General features: G+C 40.1%; 1 pseudogene; it reads right to left on the minus strand.

Annotated features, from left to right (window-relative positions):
• Positions 1–880: 880 nt before the first annotated feature.
• On the minus strand, positions 881–7,399 carry LOC137290449 (uncharacterized; annotated as a pseudogene).
• Positions 7,400–13,413: the final 6,014 nt, after the last annotated feature.

A 13,413-nucleotide genomic window follows, 5' to 3' on the forward strand; every position in this document is an offset into this window, starting at 1 on the left:
TTCATTTCTCACCATTTTCCGCTGTATTTTCACCCACGTGCTAAATATAAAAACATTTTCTGAAGAGAATGTCTTCACGCCGTTGTATTAAACGTGATGTGCATATCAAGTAGGAAATAGACAACAAAACATCTTGTTTTACTATGAGTTCAGTGGCAGTGTAGTAGCACAACAGAGTTCTCTATTTGCGAGGGAAACCTTCATATTTCAGTACTCAGTTTTTTTGTCTCATGAACTGTGTTAATATCTTCCGACAAACTCTTGATTCATTCAAACATGCATAAATTGTGTTCTTTACTGTTTGTTGTTTCGATACTGTCATCCCAGTATCAACCCGTGAAGGTCCTGGGTGGAATAGGCCTTCAGCAACCCACGCTTGCCATAAAAGGCGACTGTGCTTGTCGTACAGGCGACTAAGGAGATCGGGGGGTCAGGCCCGCTGACTTAGTTGACAAGTGTCATCGGTTCCCAATTGCGCAGATCGATGTTCCTACTGTTCATCACTGGCTAGTCTGGTCCAGACTCGATTATTTACAGACCACCGCCATATAGCTTGGATATTGCTGAGTGCGACGTAAAACTAAACTCATTTACTCACTGACCTACTTATCTCTGATAATTTCTTCATTTGACACCTGTTTCCGCACAAGTGTTTCTCCCTGCCCTTTGACTGACCCTGGGAACCTTTCATAATCTCCTGTTGGCTGCTAGTCTGTGTCTGGTCTAGATGATCTGTCCCTGTATGTCTTCACCAGGAAAAGCAAGTGGAAGCAACAGAATTGCCTTTACACCACGACTATTTGTTGGTAATGTACATTCAGTCTATTCTATTTACTTCAGAAACAGTATTTCTCTAATTAGCTCTATCCACCCTATATTCTCACTTTGCACCAGGTTCTAAGTCACAATAATCCACATTTCCATGATATTGTGTGCTTGTTAGATGTTCCAGATCGGGAGTTGACAACCTGATTTCTTGATATCCGGAACTACAGGTAGCATCTCCCTTCTGTCTTCCAGCTGTCATATCATCAATGACGTCATAATAGGTCATGTCTCGGGGTAGCATGTGGGGCGTCACTGGAACTCCACATGAAGAGTGTTGACAGTCCTTGTTACCTGAAACAGGTGAGTGCCGATGTGGCAGATACGTAACCCCAATAACATCATAGTCTCGATCAGTCACTTGGTAGAGGGATGCGTTTGTGTTGTCGGTAGGGGTTATGTAACAGTCACGAAACCTGGGATAAATATATGTTTAATAAGTCATATTTTTGTGGGATGCCACTAAACAAATACTTTATCAGGTCAAAGAATGGTATGATTTTAAGTGTTTTGACAGCACAGCATGTTTTTACAAAATGCCGAATGTACATTGGGACAATACGTGAAGTCCATTGCTGGCACATTGCTAAAAGCGGAAAAACACCATACTCACTCACTCATCAAGCAACACATAATGCAGGGTTACACTGCAATATTTGCACGCCTACATTACTGATTCAAAGCAGCTAGTGGGCATGTACATTTTAGATTTTCATATCTAAGACAGTTCAATAGCACGCTTCCTCAAGACATACTTGGAACGAGTAAACAGGCCGTACCTTAGATTGCAGTAATTTGCAATAGAAGCAAAAACTATGTTGACAGTCTCCTCCTATTAATCTGTATTATGACTTGATATGTTGCAGTTATATCAGCTATCCAGACATAGTGAACTTTGTCGAATAGACAAACACAACACTGAAAGGCTGATCGCCGTATACCACACGGAGGTTCAGGATATAATCACCAGATGACTATTTCTAAGCCCACAAAAACAGTGATCGCAGTGATGAATTGCTTGTCGAATCTTACCTGTTAGTTTTCCGGGCATGGAGAACGATAGCAGCAATTGTAAGAAGGGCAATAACCTCTATTGAACAGCCAATGATAAAACTAATGGCAGATATGGTCGGAAACGGAACATCTGCAAGAGAAATTATTATAAATTCTTAAGAACCGTGTATGATTCATCGTGATATTAAACATTCTTCAGAGACGCAATGGATGGGGGTTGTTATAATTCATTTTATACAAAACATGCAGTGAGGTGTCCACTTACTTTGAATATAAATTTTAGGGGAGAACATTGTACATGTTACGCCATATAAATCACAAAAGCAACAAAAGGTCACCTGACTGTAATGTTAAATGGACTACATACATCACGAAGCCAGTCTGAATTTGCTGCTGGAAACTTGAAACTCATCGATCACGGAAAAGGTGCGGAGACAATTCGTCAGCTTGTATGTCGTCACAGATAACATAGACCACTACTCTACAGCAGTAGTTTGTGAAATAAGCTGTGCGACTATTAACCTTTCAGCACCTAACAGAGACCTTATTGATATATTGACCTATATTGATCACATTGTGCTCTTTGAGCAGGGTACCTAGACTGGAAAAGGCGAGGTACTGTTATTATTGTTGACGATTTGCAGATTTTAGATAAAACCATCAACTAATGGGAATCGAATTGGGTTGTCATACTTAGTGTCACAATAATCAGAAACTCAGACAACAGAGCGTTGATAGTGAATGAAAAACACTGCCAGAATGTCGCACTAAAAGGTCACATGCAGCTCAAAACACACGTTTGCACATTGTGATACCTTTCGGTATGGACTTACAGACACAAATTATCAAAAATGCAAATTCAACATATGAATTTCAAAAATAATGCGATGAAATCGGATTTCAAATGATTCAATACTTTAGGAAAGTGGTTTCATTGGCGGTGCTGCGCTGCGCCCATAGCTCATGCGCAGTGATTAGGTTCGCGCGACTGGGACTGGTAAGGCGACTGCAGCGTACAAGGACTATCACTAGTATCGAAGTTGGGGAACAAGAATGTTTCTTGTGATTACAAGCATCTTGGGTCTACAGTAATAAATATAATCTGGTCTCATACCTGCAGATTTGCAAACCAAGTTTTCAAGAAAATGTAGCATTAGAAATATTAATTTCATTGCTAAAAAATTGCTCAGCGCAAAAACTGAAATGACATGCTGTCTCTGTCACTGACAAAACTCAATGTCAACTGCCTGTCTGTCTGCTAATCACAATATGCAACACACAACGTCAATCACTGACCACATGCAATTTGAACTTAACACCTATCAGGCTATACACCATAAACAAAATACATTAATTTATGGCTCGTGTAATGTATGACCGTATCGGGTGAAAACGTAACATCATATACAATAAAATAAGTTCTTATCCATACAAAAACTTTCTTATTACTCACCGTGTGTCTGAAATGCCAATCAAACCGATCATCTCTATATACACACAATGAGCATTCTGCGTATCGGCATATGAACCAGTCAATGTAAAATCTTCCTTATGTTATATATCATGAATAAGTGATAACTGTGTTTTAATTATGTATTTTTGTGGGTCGCATGTGACCTTTAACCATATTTTTCTATAGCTTTGTTCTATAGCACTAATTTCCATACGAGGGTGCGGGTTCGAATCCCGTATGGGACTCAACAAAAAAAGTACTAGAATTTGTACTTTACTGAGGAACTGAAATCCTAAATATGACATATGTTGCGACTATAGGAAATCATATGAAGGTCAAAGCATGGAAGTATACAGACTTCGCTTCACTGGGAGGACAAACTCGCTGCTCCATCCTGACACATGTCCACCATCTTCATTGCTCTGACATGAATACGTCCCTGTGTCGTCTTCTTCGAAATCAGCTATTGTCAAGGCAGGGCCAGACATCTTATACTTTCCTCCATTTGTTAACCGGATGTTGTTCCTTTTCCAGCTATAAGACATGGCCAGGTTGTGATCCTGGGGAAGACTTCTGGACATGGAGGAACATGTCAAAGTTGCTTCCTGGTTCAGATGGAACTTGGTGGTGATGTTTGGTTGTTCCGGTGATCCTGTGGTTTGTAGGAACCATGCCGCCTAGGTGAGCGAATGCGTCAGTTAAAATGTAACGTCACCTCGGCAATCTTTCATCCATTAAGTGACGAGTAAAGTTTTACATGCACAATAAATACAAGTAGTTAAATGATCCGCCGTCGAAGGACTATATATATCAAGAATATCACAAGAATAGTGAATACTAGCTAGCACATATTTTTGAAAGTAGAACACGATTTTTGATTTTACAATGTAAAATGGGCTATTGGTCTCCAGCAACTGGACAACCAGGTGAATATACCACATACTTTCAATTCTGCAATTGATGGGCATAGAAACAATTCTTCGGTACAAACGGGATACTTTGGAAATCGAACTATGTGATAAACAAAGTGTCTACTGTCTTTCGTTGACAGGTTTTCACATTTTACCTTGATTAATATGAACGTATAATATGGCTGAAATATTGTCAAATCATAACTGACTCAATTATCTTCAATTTTAGAAAAAGACTGATCATTAATAAGTATATAAGTGTACTTACGTGAGACAATGAGAGTGTGTCCACACTGGGGATAGAGATGATTTCCGCTGGTACAGAGGTATTTGCCTGCATCACGTCCGGTGACATTGTGAAGCAGTATACGTACAATGGCAGATTCAGATGAAGGACGAGTTCCCCTGATCTCAAGTCGAGAGATGTAGGTGTCCCCGACATTCCACGTATCAGACAGCTTCCACATCAGATATGGACCCAAGGGAGACGTGATGTAGGACTCGCTGTCTAGTGAGGGCATCCTCCATGTCATCATGGCATCATCTCCTTCTGGCACCACGGTGAAGTTCGTGTTGTCATCAGACCAACCTGAAACGTATATCATACCTTGTGCACATTTGTATTGTAGGTCAATCTTGAAAATGCACTTCAGATGGGGTCGTATAATGACTCAGTTCTGATACACATTCTGCAGCCTCCCTATTGACCATACACGTCATGCACACATGTCAGCCTGGGTCCCACACCAGGTTAAACCCATGTGGTAATAACCCGTGAAGATCTTGGTTACAACTGATCCTTAGCAACCCAGGTCGGATGTAAGAGGCGACTAGAGGGATTCATTGCTCAAGTTCGCTGACTTGGTTGACACAAGTTGCTGCAATTGCGTAGACTGATGCTCATGCCTTTGATCCCTGGATTATCGGGTCCAGGCTGGATTATAGCAAAAGTAACTGACGGCAGTCACTTCCCTCCTATATTCATGTGCACGCCGCAAGATTAACCATGAATAATGTGCAACGCAAAATGTACATTGACAGCGGCATTGATGATGCGTTAGGTTGGTGTCTTCATACTCTTAACCGTCATATAGCTGGAATATTGCTAAGTGCGGCGTGAAACTAAACTCACTCACTCATATTCTTAAGTCCACATGGTCACCAATAAGCTGATCGACCTTCAGTTGTTGGCACACCGTAGTCTGTTTTTATGTACTGTAATGTCATCTGTATTTAGAATATTTTAATTTTACTAACAAGTTCTAATCTAGTCTTTTGTTGGCAGGGGTTTTATAAGTTACATGTATTTAAGGTGAATTTTAAACTAATGTTAATCACGATATGGCGGAAATATTGCCGATGTGACTGTAAATCTTAACTCGCTCACTCACTCATATTTTTGGAACAAGATGAAGCATGGCCGTTTGAGAGGAAACTACTCACGTATAGGGGAAACCTGTGCACTCCACACAGAATGAATCTTCTGGACTCCCGCCCGGCATTTGTATCTGCTCTTTTCCTGCCAGCCATTGCGTATGATTAAGGTGCTGGTGTGGTTTATCTGCCTCCCATCATACACACGTGTCCACGTCTCTGAAGACGTCATGTGGTTCCTCTCGCTGCTGTACATTCGGACATCGTTCTCTCTCCACTCTACGAACATAGTCGGGGTGCTCTCCGGGTGGATCCTTATTCTATAGTTGCATGCTATGTTCATTGTCCCATTGTGTTCCCCTTGAAATAGTATGGAGTGGTCTTGGAAATCTGCAGTGCAATGCATAAAATCTATTTAAAAAATCTATTCTTGTGTTTGCACAATGTATTACAGACGCTAAACGACCATCGGTGGGGCTTTACATACACACGCGTTGACAAAAACAAATGTTACTTCTGTAATGGTACGTTAACAACACTGACAAACAACGCTTGATTCATCAATACCCTGTTTTAAACTATCCAAGGGACTACCGGTGCCATTTAATGTGTTTGGCCTCTTCTCAGTCATTAAGGATGTCTACAAGCAATGCCGTTAAGATACTGGAATACTTGTGTACCGTACTACGTGCAACAATGCATTTTACATCAAGTGCCAGTGTATGAAGGAGTGTTCACTTTTAAAATAGCAAGTAAGATTTATAAAGTGCTGTCACCAGGATGAATATGGCCTACTTGCTGGCAATATCGCCTAACATTTCAGCACTTTATTTCAGTCACTAAAAGTATAGGCAATGGATCGAATGGTTACCAAGTGGGGGTGAATGTGTACTCAATATTATGAAACAGCTACACACCTGAAACCGACAAGCACGTAAGTGATGCTTCATGAAACCAAAATCAGCAACCACACAAAGTTTGACTTGAAAACATACATGCACAATAAGCTCACATGCGGATTACAATATCACACCTTTGTACAGGTACTCACCAACAACGTATAGTCTTCCTCCACAGTTTGATTTTCTGACTCGTCTGTAAGGAGGAAATGGGGAGTCCACGTAACAGCAGAGGAGGTGACGTTATGCAGATGGAAACTGAAGGTTCCACGTGTGTAGGACACTGTGTTGACGTTAATCCTGGTTCTCAGTTCCCTATCAGTAATCGTCACTTTATTGTTTCCAGTTATCTGAAACAGCACCCTGTAGTCCTTCTTCACGATGAACTCCTTGATAGGAGACATCGCCCAGATCACAGTCACAGGTCCTCCAAGGCGAGCATAGACGCCTGCAGTAGCTTAAATAGAGACATGTTATTAATCAGCTGAAATATTGCAATGGACGCCAAACCAATACAATTTCCAATATCAAATATGATATCTCTTGTTTAGTTAGGACTAGGATATAGGTCCTACAAGATGACACAGACACAGATGGACACGATAAAACATTTTTGTCAAACGACTTGATCGCTGTAATTAAATAGATGGACCTCTATTATCCAATCTGATCTGATATAATCATCATCATGTGTAACAGGAAAAGAGAAAGAAAGCAGTGTTTATATAACTGTAAGCAGGAATACAAGAACAGCAGACAGTTCACATTTCTGTGTGTTGAAGAGAATAGACTGAACAGACATGGAGGGACGCTATGTAAGTAAAATCAGGTTAGCATTGCTTACCTGCCGCTTGAGTGTAGTTATAATTCATACAGCAGTACAAAACTCCAGCATAAAGTAAGCATATCCACACGGGTCGCATTGTGCGTCTGTAATAATTAAATTACGAATACATCAGGAAACATTTCTTTAAACATAACGATAGAAAACAATTTCCGTATGAAGTTTTTATTAGTATTTACCCTAAAGTGACGAACTTTGTGAAAAAATGCAAACAAGAAACTGCTTTCTGATTCAGTTTCTAGATTTGATTGATCACCTCCGTATGTCATTCCAGTACATTAAGTGTGGATTATCTATTTTATGCCACTTTAGTATAATGTAAAAACATCATTTGTGGTGTTTTCTTTAACCAGTGTTTAAGTTGATAACATCGAGATATGTGTGATTTAATCCTGACAACCCCTTGAAGACACGTAAAATCAAACATCAGTTCACAAATTCAGTATCGTGTGCCGACCATTGGCATTGATGCAGACATCACGCATGGACGGCGATGAGCGATTGACAAAAGCTTTGGAAATGTTGTTATCTTACTGAAACGTGAAGTTACATCTCTGTCCTTGAATAAACGGTATCTCATCCCTGTATTGTAAACCAAGAGTCACTGTGTTCTGTAATCTGATCGGTTGAAAAACATGATCAAATGGGATTTGACTTCAGGAAATTGCAAGACTGTTCGCTGCGTATTGACACGTAGAAACATCGCAAACACTGGAAGAACTTTTTGTTGCGAGGAGCGACAACTCTACGTTTAAAATGATATAAGCGGCGGTCCAACTTCTCGCTTCCGGTCTGGTTCCCGAATCAATGTGCGCAGCTACACTACTTGCTACATGTGAAGACAGAACCCAGCTTATGCGTTGCCGTGTTCACATTAACTGCAAAAAAATTCGTTTACAACGAAAAGCCGTTAACTGACGCATGTTTTATTTTGACTTTTAGTTTAGAAAGGCATCCGTTGTTTAATTTCCAAATGCAGTATGAATTGACACGATAGAAGAAAACAGGGAAAACGCTATGAAAAGTCGATATTTTGTCACGGCATTCCCTACGACAGAGCGCGAGACAGAGCAAGTCTCGAGCATCGGTGAAGTAATGAAAATTCTTTTTTCAGCCTTTATGTTGTTCCCAACGGTAATTCTTTAACTATTTCCACATTAAAATCTTACAAAGAGTTCCTATACAACCACCGACTCAATGTTAAAAAATCGGGGCTACACCTCCAGCGAACGAGCATCCCTTGGAAGTTCGAGAACTTGTGATTATTACACATTCCTGATAATTGGAAAATGCTGTATAGAATGTACTAGTTACTTAGAAACATATATTTTATGTTTTGAGCAGCAATTCCTCACTCGTCTGAATCAGGGACCATATACCGATGGTCTCTGTCTGAATCCATTTTGTTTTTTTAAATTCTGACACTACTGTATATTTTTATGTTTACATGTATACAAGTGTCATACACCAATTATCCAAGCAGTTAGTCGGTTGCATCAGAAACACCAGTCATCATAGCTTGATGTATATAATATTTCCTCCTTGAAAAATATGTCCACCAGTCAGTATTGTGAGTCATGTTATATATGTAAATTTATTGGTTCATTTCTTACAAACGTTTAACACCACTTAAAGTTATAAACAGTCATATAAACAATAATTTACAGATATTTCCCCCAACGAACAACATATAATTCTGACCGATCAAACGGATGCGTATGATAGAAATATATTTCATATGTTTTCGTAACATTAAGTTGACAAAGTATTTCAATTTGACAATTTACTAACTTTAACTATCTAACTTTCTGATTTTCATTCAACAGTTCTTAAAGAATATTTTAGGCTATGTCTGTTTGTTAGGGATTAACACAGAAAATGTGTCTGTTATCAAATATATGTTTTAGATGATATAAAATCGATTCCACCGCCTCGCTTCGAACAGCCATTTCTCGATTCATACTTGCCAAGTAAGCAGTCATGTCTATCCCAGGTGTACCATACACGCATTGAATAAATATTTTAGGAAATAACACTTGATATATCATCGTGAAACGGAAAATGTATTCTGCCCATGCACCGGCGTGAACGTTGCCGGTGAAGGTGAAGGCAATACTGGTTAACTGTCTCTAAGTGTAATGGTAACATGTACGGCTCACATCGCTCACGCCAGTGTAAGGATGGACCGTCAGGATCAGCGCACCTAGCGGATTGGTGTAGGGAAGATAAATTCAAAAAGGTCACCCATTGTTATGTTGCGTCATCCATAGTTTTGATGTCATTCAAATCATATTGTGACGTAAAGTCAGAATGACGTCACAAATGTGCAACTCCAGATGCTACAATGGGAACCAGATGAAATGGCCAGCTGATGACACTTCACCCCTGTACCCGTACGTGATGTAAAGGATTGCAGACAGTAAAACCCATTGGCTTATTTGTTTTGTTTACAGTGTCGATACACATCATCTGTTGGCCAATTTCCGGGTGTTATTTAGTATTTGAAGCCCGGGAATACATTTGGGACCGACGATGTTAGCCGGAGATTTCAAATGAAATATTCCCGCGCTGTTTATCTCCTAATCGCAAGTCATGTCAGATTACCAGCACTGTAAGCTGTCAATGATGAGCAATGCACGCGCAAGAAGACCGTTCACCTTTCCCTCTCCTCAACCTTTCCCAGCCAGATGGAATCTCGACTCATCGTCTCATCTGCTTCCGATTCTGTCTGCACCAAGGAAGAAGTGTCTGTTGGTGACGTTGAAGCAAATTTGGACGTATTTCAGGTCGTTGTGCACCCTCAGCTGGTTCCGTTCAGTCCTGGAAGTGACTGGACGTAAGCCAGGGATGGTCCGAGCAAGCGATCGATTAATTCGACTCACCCGCCTCTCTCACTCACTCACTCATTTCCACTGACCAACTTACACTGAAAATTACTATCACAGAAGTAGCAACCGGACTTTGACAACATGGCGGATCGATAGGTCGGCAGAGTGACTGCTGACAGGTAGTTGTTAAATTATACGTATTAAACTCATTCAAAGTATCTTTAAACCAAACACGGTACAATGGGTGTATCTCTGGAACAGTTTCGGACATCCATTGGTATGTTTGCTCCAGTCATTATGAGAATACTGACGAGAAAAGGTGTGAGAGCTACCTGTGGCCGTATACCCCGTTATTACGTGTCAGGTGGGATCCAGACACTGTTTGTTGTTCTCAACCTAATCCTGATGTTGTTGTTTATTGGAGGAGTGGAGACAAAACCCGGACCGGAGACAAATGACGGTGTTTTGACAAGGTCGTCAACATCAGGATCAAAAGGTGCCGAAAAACAGATGAAATTGACTTCACAAAACAGCGAAAAACTTTTACAGAACTTGGTAGATGAAGTCCGCAGCTTGTCCAGTTAGACTGACAGTGTGCAGTTGTCACATGCCGACGTTATTGACAAACTGAACGCTATTGAAGACAATCTGAAAAGCATGTCAGAACAAGTATGCGAAACTGATATCCGGTGTCTGGCTTTAGAGGAGGAGAACCTGGAGTTGGAGGGACTCATCAAGTCCATGGATGAGAGGCTCGACTATTTGGAAAATCAATCCCGGAGATGTAACGTTATATTTCATGGAGTTCCGAGATCAACACCCGGTGAGACCAGGGCAGATTGTGAAGGTATTGTGCAGAAGATTCTAACGGAGGATATGAAGCTGCAGAATATCAATATTCAGAGAGCACACCGCATCATGAAGGGTAAGGCGATTATAGCGAAAATCGGCGACGACAAAGACAAACATTCTATTTTCAAAGCGTCAAAGATTCTGAAAGATTCTAAAAGCGGTATGTACATTACGGAGGATTTTTCTCTGTCTGTGAGACAAAAGCGTAAAAATCTGATCCCATTCTTGATAAAAGCACGTGAGAATGAACTTAAAGCACAACATCGTTTTGACAAGTTATGTTGAAGACAATGTTTACTCTTATGATATGATGTCAGATGTTATTGCCACGTTAAAACGAGGACGCAAGCCGGGTATCGACCGAGAAGCGAGTGCACGTGAAACCACGAGTCACGTGACCGACTAGCGGGGTGGCCGGGCCCAGTGTTCACCTGTTTTAGACTCTAGCTCCGAGTCCAAATTTATTGCTTGGAATGTTTGTGGACTAAAAACTAAACTAATTGATGACGATTTCTTTAGATATTGTCTACGTTTCGACATAATTGGATTTGTTGAAATCTGGAACAATGTAAACATTCATGAGATAAAATCAACCTTTCCACTTTCCACACTATGACGTGTTTATTAACCAAAGAGAATTTAACAGTAGAGGGGGCACTGCTCTATGTGTTCATCCATCTATAAGTAAGCATGTAATTCATGTTTGGAATAGTTTTGTTGACTGTATTTTCATACTATTTGATAAAAAGCTTTGTGGAACATCACACAACATTTTTTTTGGTTGTGTTTACATTCATCCAGTACATTTATCATTAAAGAGTGATCCAAGAGTGCTGAAAGGATTAGACTATCTGGAACATTGTTTATTGTCGTGTTTATCCGACATTGATGTTTCGGATACACAGTATATCATCATGGGTGATCCGAATGCGAGAACTGGGAACCTGAGAGACTATATTCTGCGAGATGATGATAAATACATCGCGATTCTCGAAGATATGGAATACATCTCTGACAGTTTTCAAACACCTAGTAAAAGCAAAGATAGTGTTGTTAATTCTAATGGAACAGATTTAATAGACCTCTGTTGTTCATTTAATGTTCATATGATGAATGGCCGATGTGAATCTGACCCTAACGGTGATATGACGTGTTATACTGCCACTGGCACCAGCCTTGTTGATTATTGCCTGTGTTCCTCGGATTTGTTTGATATAGCTCATGACTTTCAGGTTGATACCCGATGTGAATCGGACCATCTGTCGATAGTACTGACCTTTCGAACGAAAACTCATTGTGATAAAGTTGACGTGAAAGACAATGAGGAAATTCCTATTCTTAAACTTAAATGGAATGATGAAAAGGTAAACGATTATGCAGATAGACTTATATGTGAACTGTCATCCTATGGTATTGATGACTTTACAAGTGATGTTGTAAAGAGCGTAGACAACGCTGTCTCTAAACTGACTTCCTGCATAACTCGTAGTGCGGAACAGTGTGGTATGAGAGTCCGTGGAGGGTTGTCTTATCAGCCCTGTAGAGTGGCTGGTATGACCAGGAGTGTAGATATTTGAAACAGCTTAAATACTCTAACTTGGATATGTTTAGGAAAAGTAGCATTTCCTTATATTGGACTGAATTTTGTATATTAAGAAACTCGTATCGTCACCTATGTCGTGTGAAGAAAGATCGACACGAGGAGGAACAGGTTAACATATTGTCTAGCAGCTGCTGTAATTCCAGAACATTTTGGAGTCATATTAAACAACTCACAAATCCAAAAGGCAGCATATCACATTCTATATCAGCGGCTGAGTGGGTGTCATATTTTGGAACTGTATTCAATACCATAAATACTGATATCGATCCAGATCATCTTAATAAAGCTGATCCGTTTGTGAAAGAACATGATGGTGCAACTTGCAGTGCTTGTAATAATGATAACATTAATCACATATTATACAGAGAAATATCGAACGACGAAATTTTTCGGGCTATTGACAATCTAAGAGTAGGGAAGGCGCCTGGACCTGATGCCGTTACACCTGAGATATTTTCATGTGTTATTTAATATTATACTTACTAGTGGTAAATTTCCTGTAGAATGGGCCAAGGGATTAGTGGTACCATTGCACAAAAAAGGAAAAGTCTCAGAAATTAATAATTATAGAGGCATGACACTTGCCGATATTATGAGTAAAGTATTTACATTTATTTTTAAGAAGAGACTAACTCGGTTTTGTTCTTTGTATGAACAGCTTCCTGAATCACAAGCAGGGTTTAGAGCTGGTTACAGCACTTTGGACAACATATTTGTTTTACAATGCTTGGTACAAAAGTATCTTACAAAGACTAATGGTCGTTTTTACTGCCTGTTGGCCGATTTCCAAAAAGCGTTTGATTCTGTCAA

Source organism: Haliotis asinina, chromosome 1 (genome assembly GCF_037392515.1).
Source record: "Haliotis asinina isolate JCU_RB_2024 chromosome 1, JCU_Hal_asi_v2, whole genome shotgun sequence".
NCBI lineage: Eukaryota > Metazoa > Mollusca > Gastropoda > Lepetellida > Haliotidae > Haliotis > Haliotis asinina.